Source organism: Adiantum capillus-veneris, chromosome 2 (genome assembly GCF_014529385.1).
Source record: "Adiantum capillus-veneris isolate H3 chromosome 2, ASM1452938v2, whole genome shotgun sequence".
In the NCBI taxonomy this organism is placed as follows: domain Eukaryota; kingdom Viridiplantae; phylum Streptophyta; class Polypodiopsida; order Polypodiales; family Pteridaceae; genus Adiantum; species Adiantum capillus-veneris.
The window spans coordinates 168,397,687-168,411,161 of NC_140932.1; the positions used below are offsets into that span (position 1 = coordinate 168,397,687).

Below are 13,475 nucleotides of genomic sequence, written 5' to 3' on the forward strand. Positions count from 1 at the left end.
TGATCTGACCAAGGCGAAAACGCTAGCTCTCACTGCTTGCTGGCGATCTCTGCATGGGAGGAAAAACGCTAAGGCAACCAGAGAAATGGGCGATCCCAAGTTGAGGATGATGCGGGGGAAATGGGTCTCACCAAGATGCTTGGAGAGGGTCTTGCTGAGAGAGGGAGGGAACACGTGTTGCTTGGTAGCATGCTGTGCTCCTTGGCTCATCTGTCAATTTGTGCTAACTTGGGTTTGCTTATAAATTAACTTACCCAATTTGCCCTACTGAGTACCCAACAAAAGTCACTTAATAAATAAGTGAAAAATGTTAAATATAGGGAAAAAATAGGCTAAAGTCATCTGAAAAATCCCCAAACTGACTTTGATGGAATCTGATGGAAATGCTTATGCTTATGCTTATGCAATCAGAGGATATGCATCTACTCTAAGTGACTCGGCATGCACAGTCTACGAATAGACTCACAAAAGTGCCAGATCACTTCTAATCTAACTTGACTGGACTTTGACGGAAACCCTGTTATGGTGTAGCTTGTCCACGGACACATAGGGTTGGGATGTGTCACGTGACACTCGCTGCACGGTCAGTTTCAGCCCGGAAACGCAGATTTTAGCATCTGCGTTTTCAGCGCTTGGTCGTTGCATCGTCGCCCATCAACATCGTCACCAACACAGAGTCAGAATTCAGCAGATAGAAGATTTGCAGATTTCAGCCCTTAGCGTTTTCAGATTTCAGCCTGTCTCGTCGTCGTCGTCATCGTCGTCGACATCGTCAGCAAGTCAAAGCATTGTAGAGATTTGTGCAATCATAAGTAGACCGCTCTCGCCATAGAGAGTGGGGCCTTTGGAGGAGGGTTTTACAACGTCCCTGGTGTCGTATTTCTCTTCTCTCTCTATCTCTCAGTCTCATACACTTTCACGCACAGTGTCCATTCACTTTGTTTGTGATCATTGCACTCTCTCACTAAAGGAACGGAAGGCTCTCCCTTCCGTAAGTAAAAGGAATCCTTGAGCACAGTTCGGAGCACTCATCTTGAGCTAAGTTCAAACATTCATTCCGCTGCACCTAACAAACCTAGCTCTAATTTTTGGTGCAAGTCTCAAAATGGAAAGCCAGTCGTCTTTTCGAGTTCGATTGGCATTGAGAATGCGTTTTCATTTTGATTTAGCAGTTTTTTGAATTTTGTTTGAGAACTTATTTGGTGATTTTGTTTGAAATAAACGGTATCTATTTTTAACGTGTCTTGGTGATGATTTCAATTGTTCAATGCTTGGTGATTTACTCCCAATTGGAGTAGTGAAAAATGTTGTTTTGGTATTGTCTAAACCTTGGAACGACGCAAAGGGGATGTTTGGGGAGCGTTTCGTTGTATGCTTGATAACCTCGAAATGACGAAGACGGGATGTCTGGGGAGCTTTTGGTTGTATGCTGAAACCTCCAAGCGACACAGGCTGTCAACAGGAGGTGTATTTTTCCTGTTTCCTTCTCTAAATATGTGCTACTTATTTTTTATTTATTTATATTTTTACCTGTTTTCCCCGAAACCCTTGAAAAGGTGCAAGTGGACATTGCATGGCCAGTGTGAAACGATTGCGGCCGAACAGGTTTCTCACATCGGGAGTCTAGGTCGGTTAGTCTGGGACTGGTCGGATCTGTTAGCACTGAATTCTGATGAGTATGGAACTCTGTGTGCCCCAAATGAAATCTGGGCCACTCGGAAAGTCACCTACAACTTTATAAGTGAGTGGGAACTAAGGAATTAACTCAAAGGGGCAAATTGGACACTTGGCAGTTGTAGAGCAACCTGCAGGGCACCTCAGCTGGAGGGGGCGCCCAAGAGAGAGAGGGGGCTGATTTTTGTTCATTCAGTGACCTAAAGTGTGTGTGTGAGTAGTGGGTGCAGGTTGACAGCTTTAATGGAAAGCTTGCCTTCTCCTCTGTCTCATGTAGCGCGATGATTTGCTCTCGTGCATCTCTCTCTCCCCCTTTGGCACATATGGTAATGCCTCACTAGTTGGGCTACTCAGATGAATATGTATAGTTCTGGGGGTTTATGCGCGTTTGCCAAGGCAAGAGCCTTTTGAACAGGAACCGGATTAGCTAACTAGTAACCCCCACAGGTATGCACAGTTCCATCGCGAAGATTGCGAGTTTGGAGAGTTCTCTCGCGTGAAAACTCGTCCAATTCACAGGGGAATTGTCCCATTGTGTGCGGGAGCCCTTGGGATACGTGTAGGCCGCTCCGCTAAAAATGATCCAAAATAGAGAATTACAGCCTGCTTGTTTTTCTGCAGGTTTAGGGTTTCGCACCTACATTGCAAGGGAACACCAGGGGAGCTTTGTGAGAGCCTTGGGATGCGTATACAGGGTTTTGGGCACCCGACAGCAGAAAAGGAGAGAATTACAGCACACTGAATTTCTGTGAGCTCACAAAAAAGCTCCTAAATTGCGAGGGAATCCGTCCTAGACAGGTGTTTTTTGACCTACAAGGGTTTTTGGGCCGTTGTGTTGCGACAATCAAGTCAAAAACCTACGTTTTCAGCCCTTGCCAGGTTTGGACAGCTTTGTGAGAGTTTGGCCTAAGTGTACGGATCGTCAACTGTTGATTAATAAAGAAGGGGCGCCAATTTTGGGGCCTAAAAGGTGTCGGTCTCGTGTGCACAGTGACATTCTAGTTGCTGGACGCAATTGTGTTCTGTGTTAACAGGTATTTGAAATAGTACCGTCCTCTACGTTGTACAGGTCGATTATACAAGCTACGTTCTGGGGAGCGTTTGGTTGTATCAATCCTTTGAGCTCATGGCCCGGACCTTTTTATGTTATTTGCGGGGGGGACTGATGAGGTAGTCATTGAGTAGCTTCATATCGTAGACCGTTTGTCTCGGGGGTGTTATTCAAAATCTTGTAACATGCATATGTGAGCATTTGTGTTGCATTGTGATTTACCAACCATTGAATATTCCTAATTGGGTGAGATTGCCTAGCTATGTAATTTTAGTGCATCGACACACCTGTTTGAGATTGGGTGTGATGGCTAATTTTGCTATGCGAGAATATCAAGAGCTCCAATCTGGAATGAGAACATACTCCTTATTGGATGAGATTTTTCAGGGAAGCCAATGACCCAGGATATCAAGTGCTCTGTTCTGGAATGAGAAAATTGATTGTCTCTCGGAAATTTTTGAGCTAACTTGAGTTGTTTTGCAGATATATTGTAACCGCGAACGATTACTCTTCTTTCAAGAAGGGGGGATGTTACAAACTGTTGATGTGTCAAGCCACTGAAGAACGGAGCCAACTTGCAGATCTAAGTGGAGGGGCCTAAACCCTAAGAAGAAGCAGAAGAAGTTTTCACCAACTGAAACCGGCCCGTAGGGCGGTAGACTTTGGCTTTCACCCGTAACTTTACTTTAGACTTTACGACACAAAGGAACTTCACGAATAAGCTTCTCACTGGAATTCAACACTTCAAGACAAACCACGGCTTGGTAGCTAGAGCTCTACCAAGTAGACAACGACACCCTGTTTGCCCCAAATATTGGTGCCCCTTTCGGTATTTCTTTATTCTTATTATACTTGAGAAAAACCTGTAAACTTCTACAAGCTGTCCCACTTTTATCGGGCTGAAATTGCTCTACTCTAACCCGATTTCGGCAGCATAACCACAATAGAAGTCTCCACGGACAAAATCCCAAGTCCACTGTGACTTTCCACACACTTTAGAGCACTTTACAAAACCTGTCGAGAAATTACAGCTCTCTGAATTCTCTGTTTTGCGCTCCGATCTGCATGCCGATCACTTCTGTGGATAGCCCTCGAGCTCTCGCACTTGTAGGGTCACTTGTCCCTTGAATTAGACGAATTCCTCGCGCGAAATCTCTCTAAATTTTCTTGTACAGGCACCCAATGCTTTCCAGAGGCTCTCTTGGCAAATAAACGATCCAAACGCTTTTATCTAACCCTCACTAAGCTGTCCAAACCTGTCCATGGTTGTAATTGCAGGTTTTTGATCCGATTTCGCCAGCATAACGGCGCAAAACTCCCTGTAGGTCAAAAGTACACGTCAAGGACACTTTCCCCTATGGGAAGCTTTCTAGTGAGCTGCAGGTCAATTTCAGCATCTTGTGATTTTCTGTTTTGCCACTGTTAGGTGCCTACTACCTTATACACGCATCCCAAGGCCTTTCCGAGGCTCCCCAGGCGATTCCCTGCAGTTTAGGTGTGAAACCCTACACCTGTAGAAAAACACAGCAGGCTGTAATTATCTGTTTTGGACCGTTTCGAGCGGAGTGAGCACGCTTACACGTGTCTCAGTTGCTCGCGCACGCAATGGGACAGTTCCCCTGTAAATCGGACAAGTTTTCACGCGAGAAAATTCTTTGTTTTCGCATTCCTTGGCAATGGAACTGTGCGTACCTGAAGGGGATTAGCAATTAGCTAATCCGGTTCTTGTACAGAAGGCTCTTGCCTTGGCAAACACGCACAAAACCCCCATAATTGTACATGTTCATCTGAGAAGCCCAACTAGAGGGGCATTACCATATGTGCAAAGTGGAGAGAGAGAGATGCGCAAGAGCAAATCGTCGCGCTACATAGAGAAAGGGAGAAGACAAGCTTTTCATTAAAGCTGTGAGCACCTGCACCCACTACTCACGCACACTGTAGCACAAAAATCAAGTCAAATAAGCCCCCTCTCTTGAAATGAGCGCCCCCTCTTGTTGATGCTTTTGGCAGATGTATCTGGAGCCCCATGTGTCCCTTATGCTTCTTTTGAGTTAGTTTCCTAGTACCCATTGACAAGTGTAGCGGGGGCCTAAATAACTTTGAACTGAGCCTGGACACCCTTTTACTGCTTGGATTCTAGTGCCGATCGGCCCGACCAACTCGTGGTGGCCCTTCCTGATTGCGGGTGAAACTCTCGACCATCAACCGTTTCACACTGGCCATACAATTCCGGCCATTTGCAACTTCAAAAAGAGGGTCCCAAAAATTAAACAAAAATCATCGGAAAGAAATCAACAACTCAAGTTAGCAATTGCCACGTCCTCGTGACACCAACTTACAGGTCCTGCCGAGTACGGGTGTCACGTGACAAGCTACAACATGATCAGGGTTCAATTAGTCCAATCAGTCTAGATTAGAAGTGATCTAGCACTTTTGTGAGTCTATTCGTAGACCGTGCATGCCCAGTCACTTAGTATAGATGCATATCCTCTGGTTGCACACAACATGATCATCAGTATTCCCACCAGAATCCATCAGATTCCATCAGGGGAATTTAGCCTATTTTACCTATTTTTGGCATTTTTCACTTATTAATTTAAGTGACTTTCCAACAAAAGTAGGTAGGGCAAATTGGGTAAGAAAATATATAAGCAAACCAAAGTTAGCACTAAATGGCAGAAGAGGCAGCAGGAGCTCCACCGCTCAACAAGCAACTTCTCAAGCAAGAACCCTTGGGGGCGACTCCCTCAAGCAAGATCCCCCATTGTCCTAGCATTTTTCAACAAGGAACATCGCCAGCCATCCTCAGTCACTAGCGCTTGTATCAGCATCGTCTTTCATCGCCGGAGGTCACAGAGAAGCTAGCGTTTTTTAAAAGACCAGCATCACTAGCGTTTTTGGTTTACAACAGCCTAGCGTTTTTGGTTTCAGCCTCAGCCTTGCAGATCCGGCACATGCAGTGATTGCAGCCCTAAAAGACCATCAAGATCAGCCCCGAAAGGTAGCAGATTCAGCCCATGAAGAAGTAGCAGATTCAGCCCCAGAAAGACCTCAGTTTTCAACCCTAAACCTGCAGATTTTCAGCGTCAAAGACCCACAGAAAACAGCCCCAAAAACAACGTTTTTGGCTCAGTCGCAGATTTCAGCCCATAGCGTTTTTGGATAGTAGTAAGAAGATTGCAGATTTCAGCCATTAGGTCGACTTCGTCATCCCCGTTGTCATCGTCGACATAGCCTAAACTTGCATCAGTTCCATGCATTCCATTTGTTCCAGGTTGTGCAATCATAAGTAGACCACTCTCGCCGACGAGAGTGGGGCCTTCGGAGGAGGGTTTTACGTCTCTGGTGTCGTATCTCTCTTCTTTCTCTATCTCTCAATCTCATACACTTGCACGCACAGTGTCCATTGACTTTGTTTGTGATCATAGCATTCTCTCATTAAGAACGGAAGGCTCTCTCTTCCATAAGAACAAAAGGAACCTTGAGCACAGTTCGGAGTACTCATCTTGAGCAAAGCGCAAACATTTCATTCGTTGCACCTAACATTGGTATCAGAGCTTTGGTAGTGTTCTGAATAACTCAAGGAAAGAACCACAAGAATCACAAGAATTTTTTTTGCTTGTTGCGATCGCACGAACCCAAGTTCTCTTGGACGTGTCGATTCCTAATCGTGTTTTTTAAGGGTGACAGGAATCCAGGAAAGAAGGGCTTGTCCAGCCTCCCCTTGTGCCTCTTTTCACTCATTGAGAGCGGACCGTGCACTTAGCGGCCGGCCAATCGATGTGAGGTGGGAAAAAGCAACCTTGGTGTGAGCGCAAGGCCGCAAAGGGGTGCGCCCACGGAAAGGAGTAGAACTCGGGTGAAGAGAAGATCCTTCTCAAACGCGGTTTGCAAGCGAAAGAAAACCTCAAGAACCCAAGACCCTCAAGAACCCAAGAACCCAAGTTCCTCGTGAACTTAAGAACCCAAGATCCCCAAGAACCCAAGTTCCTCGTGAACTTAAGAACCCAAGACCACAAGAACCCACAAGAACCGACGACTTCAGAATGGTCATCACTCGAAGCGGAATAGATACTTTGCTTGGAGGTGATGAGCATGAGAGAGGCGAAGAAGAATTTTCCCCACCAGGAGGTTTTTCTGACCTTCCCCATCTATGTCAAGGATTGCACTAACTCCTATGGAGGCTTTCCACAAGATGTTTATGGAAAGGAAGTTAGAACGTGAAGCAAGAAATGCAGAAAGAATGGCAGAAATGGAACGCAGACATGCAGAAAGAAGAGCAGAAATAGAGCGCAGACACCAAGAAAGAATTGCAGCCGCCGTCAAAGGAAAGAGCAACCAATACAGGGAAGAGTTCTTGCGACTCGTTTCTCAAGCTCAGGCACAGATGCAAGAGATTCAAGAAAAGGAGACTCTCTCAGTCTCTTCTTCTCCAAAGCATGACACACAGGATTTGCATGATTGTGAGAAGCATGATGATTTGAATGACAATGATTTGCATGATGATGATTTGATTGACAATGATAAGCATGATGATTTGCATGATCAAGTTGTGATTTCTCACAAGCATGATGATTTGCATGATCAAGATGTGATTTCTCACAAGCATGATGAGTTGCATGAAGCTGATGTGATTGTTCACAAGGATGATGTGTTAGTGGATGCTTTTTCTAGCGAAGCTAACCTCGTTGTAGATTCGATCAATCACGAAGAACCGATCTTGGCTTTCGAGTCGAGGTCCAAAGAACCCCCACAGGACTATTCGATCATTCAGGAAGAACCGATCTTGGCTCTCGAGCCTAGGTCCAAAGAACCCTCACAGGAAGTATTATGTATTCGCATGATTGATACGCACGCATTGTTCGAGTGTTTCATTCGTGATCGTTTCCTATATTTTAGTCAGCGTCTTTATGTGATCCCTTTTCCTAGGCATGACATATTGTACGTTGAGCACGTTGACTCATGAATGAGCACGAATGTATGCGGATTGTTCATGAAAAGCTGAAAAGTATGCATTCAAGGAAGTCACATTCCATGTCTCTTCCTTGGCATGACACATTCGTAGAACGAGCACATGAAAGTATGAGCACGAAGCATGGGCATTTCCGTTGTGAATTGGCACCGTTGATTGCTCTAGATCAAAAGAGAAAGATTCGATCTCATTGTTTGCATGTGTTTGATGAACGGTTTGTCACTCCATCTATTTGTTTATCTACATTGCATGCACAGTCTTTGAGGAAGACACGATTTTTTCCACTCACTTTACATGGAATAGATATGTTCATGGTTGTGTGTTGGAAATGGTTTCAGGGATTTTCAGCCACGGAGATTCTTGAAGAAGAAAGAAGCATGACTCTCGACGAAGTTGAAGCATCGAAGGAAACTCAAAAAACTTTGTGTCGCTTTCGGCGCGGCCCAAAGAAGCAAGCGTTGCAGACCTTTATGAAGTTCAAGTACCGCACGACCCACACATCAGAGTGGGCCGGTGAAGAGTCCCTTCCAGGATTCCGGATGTTGTTGGCGATCTCCTCGACGCCATACAGTTCGGTACCAGTACCTCACTTTGAAAAGGAGGGGATGTCATGTGACACATCCAGCCCTATGTGTCCGTGGACAAGCTAGAGCATGATCAGGGTTCAATCAGTCTAGATTAGAAGTGATCTGGTACTTTTGTGAGTCTATTCGTAGACCGTGCATGCCCCGTCACTTAGTATAGATGCATATCCGTTGGTTGCACACAGCATGATCATCAGTATTCCCATTAGAATCCATCAGATTCCATCAGGGAAATTTTCCAGTGCATTTACCCTATTTTATCTATTTTTTGCATTTTTCACTTATTAATTTAAGTGACTTTCCAACAAAAGTAGGTAGGGCAAATTGGGCAAGAAAATATATAAGCAAACCAAAGTTGACACTAAATGGTAGAAGAGGTAGCAGGAGCTCCACCGCTCAACAGGCAACTTCTCAAGCAAGAACCGTTGGGGGCGACTCCCTCAAGCAAGATCCCCCGGGCCCCATTGTCCTAGCGTTTTTCAACAAGGAACATCGCCATCCTCAGTCACTAGCGCTTGCATCAGCATCGTCTTTCATCGCCGGAGGTCACAGAGAAGCTAGTGTTTTTGGAAAAACCAGCATCACTAGTGTTTTTGGTTTACAACAGCCCAACGTTTTTGGTTTCAGCCTCAGCCTTGCAGATCCGGCACATGCAGTGATTGCAGCCCTAAAAGACCATCAAGATCAGCCCCGAAAGGTAGCAGATTCAGCCCATGAAGAAGTAGCAGATTCAGCCCAAGAAAGACCTCAATTTTCAGCCTTGAAGATCATCAGTTTTCAACCCTAAACCTGCAGATTTTCAGCGTCAAAGACCCACAAAAAACAGCCCCAAAAACAGCGTTTTTGCCTTAGTCGCAGATTTCAGCCCATAGCGTTTTTGGACAGCAGACAGTAGGAAGATTACAGAATTCAGCCATTAGGTTGACTTCGTCATCCCCATCGTCATCGTTGACATAGCCTAAACTTGCATCAGTCCCATGCATTCCATTTGTACCAGATTGTGGAATCATAAGTAGACCACTCTCGCCGACGAGAGTGGGGCCTTCGGAGGAGGGTTTTACAAGGTCTCTGGTGTGTATCTCTCTTCTCTCTCTATCTCTCAGTCTCATACACTTGCACGCACAGTGTCCATTCACTTTGTTTATGATCATAGCATTCTCTCATTAAGAATGGAAGGCTCTCCCTTCCATAAGAACAAAAGGAACCTTGAGCACAGTTCGGAGCACTCATCTTGAGCAAAGCGCAAACATTCATTCCGCTGCACCTAACAACGGGGCAAATAAATAAAAGTCTACCAACTTATGGGAACCCCGTCTGATGGGGCCCAATCGACCCAAAGACAGTTAAAATTAAGCCAGACCCACCCACACACACACAAAGTCAATTGCGTATGAAGCCAATGATGTGGCAGACTTGTACGGATAGCCCGCAATTTGCGCTGACATGCTAACTAACACTGTACGGATTGCTGCAATTCGTGCTAACATGGTGACGCAGCACTGTATGGACTGCCACAATTCTCGCTGACAGGCTACTGACGTGGCGGTATGGATTTATGTGAAACGTGCTGACAGTTTTTTGGACTCCACCCTTTTGAGACCAGATGCTTTTAGAATTTGAATGCTTTTCATGTAAACTGCTTTTGGGCCTAGGGCCTTTAAATAAGACCCATGGGTTCTCACTCTAGCAGTCTACCCGCGGGAGATGCAGAGCAGAGCCATGGGAGTTGTACCATGTTGAAGAAATATAAAGAAACACTTGTAATGTGCAGTGGAAATGTTAAGGATATAGCTCGGATCTAGTACTCCACACAAACACAAGGTTACTTTACTTCACTTGGAAAGAGAAACTGAACCGAACACAATGAAGAGAGAGAGAGAGAGAGAGAGAGAGAGAGAGAGAGAGAGAGAGAGAGAGAGAGAGAGAGAGAGAGAGAGAGAGAGGGACAGCACCGGATGTCAGGTCCCAACCATCCTCAAGGGCCCCCTTGCTCTGTTGCCAGAGTGTGAGGATTAGTGGTGCTAATCCTATATTTAAGACTAAAACTTCATACTTAAGATCGAACTGAGACTCAAGAGACTGAATGTGTATTGATTGATTGATTGAATGCTTGAATGAATGAATAAAAACTGAGCACAATAGGCTCCTTATATAGGAGACGAAGAGACACAAATGAAAAGACAGGTCTCATGGTGAAGAGACATGACTTTAGACGTAAAGACACATCCTTTCGGCAAAGAGCTGCAATCATTGGACGAAGAGTCGCAACAGTAGAGCAAAGGGTTGTGACAAGTCGTCGAAGGATTGTGGCTTTTGGCGAAGAGGCATGTCTCTTGAGCGAAGGGTCGTGACCATCCAAGCGTAGGGGTTCTCCTTGGCATAGCACTTTGTGTATCTGCAACTAGGAGTAGATGTAATACTGTAACATAGTCACAATCATGACATTCCCTCTCATTTAAAATGAGAGCCTCGGTTAAAGGAATGACTTCTGATGTGATAGAACTCTGGAAAAGCATTGAATCTTCGAAAATCTTCAGTCTTTGACTGCTAGTGCAATTCAAACCCGCATGCAGTTTTAGGAGTTGGGGGGCTCAATGGCCGCTATAGTTCTTAAACGAAGCGTTTTTTGAGCCCTTGATGGGCTAGCCCACCCAATGATGGAGCATTTTTCTCTTGCTAGCCCAACTTTCCATTACTAGTGAAAGTTGGTGCAGGTTGAGTGCTTTAATTTGCCTATCTACCATCGCAAAATTGGCCGGAACATAACTTGGCAACATAATTCGAGGATTAAGGTAGACTTTCATGCTGGTTTCCTCGCTTTAGGCTTTTTTTTTTTCATACACCACAAAGTTAGGCAAAAGCTTGTGTTTACAAGACACTAGATTGTCCAATTAGAGGACAATCAAGTTGATTGTCCAATTACAGGACTAGTGTTTAAAAGCTATGAGATAGGGAGGCATCCTTTTAATTAAAAATCGATAGGCTGAATATGAGAGGAGCAGCGTTAATAAAAGCGCAAGGTTGCTAGAGGGTCAGCATTATCAAAACGCTATTAGAGGGGCATCAATAGAGCTAGTCGGCTGCAATTCCAAATTCCTCTTCGGGGTGACCTGTGGTCTTGTCTGATAGAGCTGATCCAAGCCTGTGTTATCATCGTCTGCTTCACAAATGACCTCCTCCATCGTTGAGGATCACAAGCCGAAGACTTCTGATACCATGTCAGAATAGCGTGCGGAAGCATAGATGTGACACACATTCGGCACCGGGACATGCACGAGAGAGAGAGAGAGAGAGAGAGAGAAGAGAGAGAGAGAGAGAGGAGAGAGAGAGAGAGAGAGAGAGAGAGAGAGAGAGAGAGAGAGCTCCAATCAACTCTGATCAGTTAGATACAAAGTAAGAGGCCCAAGGCCCTTATATATTTCCCACAGAAAGTTGCCCTATGCAACTCAAATAAATTATGTCAAATACATTGAGGCTCGCTTTAACAAGATTCTCCCCTTTTTTTCTTTTGTACTGTGTACCTTCTTGCTAGGGGAGATGTAGCACATTAGACAATTTCAAAACTCATAGAAGGATCTTTTCAACACAAAAAAATAAAATAAAATAATATGAATTATTGCTGCTGACTTTATATTGTTATTAAGTGGCAAAGACTATCATGTGAATCTCAAAGCTGCTCATAGGATGCAAATACTAGAGTTGTTCTATGTCTCAACTTAAAATTGTTTCATTGCGTGTGTGTTGCCATTATTCTTGCAGTCTGAGGGTTTCTACTGTGTTCTCTTCCTCTCTGGGTTAGTGATTTACAAAAGGTACATGGTTGAAGCCATGCAGGTGACTCTAAGGTGTGCCAATGAAATCGAGATGACTGTCACTTCAAGCTACATAACATTATTACCCTTACTAATCAAGGACTTGCATCTGCTCTTACGCTCACTAATAAGGAGAAGACCTTTGAGGTTTACTGCTTCTGTCTCAACAGCATTCGCAATCAGGTCTTCGCAAGCAGTTTGTTGTGTGGGATTGGATGGTTGCGAGTATTTTAGTCCAAGTGAAGCTGCTCTAAAGGCTGCTCAAGGCAATCAAAATGGGTCTTTCTTTGAGAAGCTGAAAAGGTTTGTGGTCCCATTTCAGCAGGATAAATCTAAACAGTCCGAGACACCGAACGGCATAAGTGAGGTGCAAAAACACAGTGAAGGCAACTCAAATGAAGATCAGATGCACTGGTTTACGGAGAAACCTGGGGAAATTATTTCTGTCACCAATGGAGTACATAAAGTCTACTCCAATCCTCCAAATAAGATGCGAATAACAGATGAGGTAAGAGTTTGATGTTTGTGGTACTGTCAAGGCTTCAGTACGGATTGACTCATGTACCTTTTGTTGGATGTATTGCAAATTCTTATGCTTTGTCTTTAGATTGGGCAAAGCAAAAGAGTTGCTTATTAGATAGTGTATCCATGTTACATATGAAAATCCTGAACAGATATATTATTGCATTGTTTTATTGAATCAAAGCATTGAAAAATTTGTTTTCACTCAACGTAGATAACTCTCGTCAATATCAGTGATCTCCATTTGCTTGAAGTGTATGTTTAATTATCAAAGCTTGTGTGTTTCTGTTTATGATGGTCAGAAATAGAGCTCAAGCTTTCATAAGCTATGATATGTACAAAGTTTAGGCTTTTTAGACCAGTGTGAGTTTGTGCAAGGTACACAATGCAGATCAGGCAGCTATTATACCGAAATCTGTTTAGTGTATCAGTTATGCCATTTGGGGCATACCATTGGATGTAAGAACACCTTGAAGAGACAGAATTGTTGTATAAGTGATTTTACTCATGGCAATGTGGTGTGCTAGTGTTCTAGGGTCCTGTTTCTTGTGGGTGTATCGCCCATCCCCTAGAAATGGAGTTAGAATAGTAGTGTAATTCATTGCTAGCCACCTTATCTGTGTTTCCATCACCCCTATTGGGCATTTTTCTCTTGGACTTCATTGCTCTTTGACATCTTGGCTCGGCTTTATAGGCAAAATAGTATTTTAAAGATGCTTAGTCTGCCTTTTGCTGAATTGTGGGGCACAAGTAAGGCTCTAGGGATGGAACTCCGATGTTCCATGTGGACTCTCCTCTTCTGTCTCTCTCTATCCAAGTTCTGTTATTTGCAATTTTTATTTGTGTGTTGCGACTGATTT

At 44.3% G+C, this 13,475-nt stretch overlaps 1 pseudogene across 1 annotated transcript in view; it reads left to right on the forward strand.

The window, feature by feature from the left end:
• Positions 1–13,475, forward strand: part of LOC147464041 (protein NDH-DEPENDENT CYCLIC ELECTRON FLOW 5-like) — a 37,834-nt pseudogene that overhangs the window by 14,213 nt on the left and 10,146 nt on the right. Inside the window, exon 2 of the transcript XR_015185569.1 lies at positions 12,116–12,601. The product of XR_015185569.1 is annotated as a protein NDH-DEPENDENT CYCLIC ELECTRON FLOW 5-like (transcript). The remainder of the gene's footprint in view (positions 1–12,115; positions 12,602–13,475) is intronic.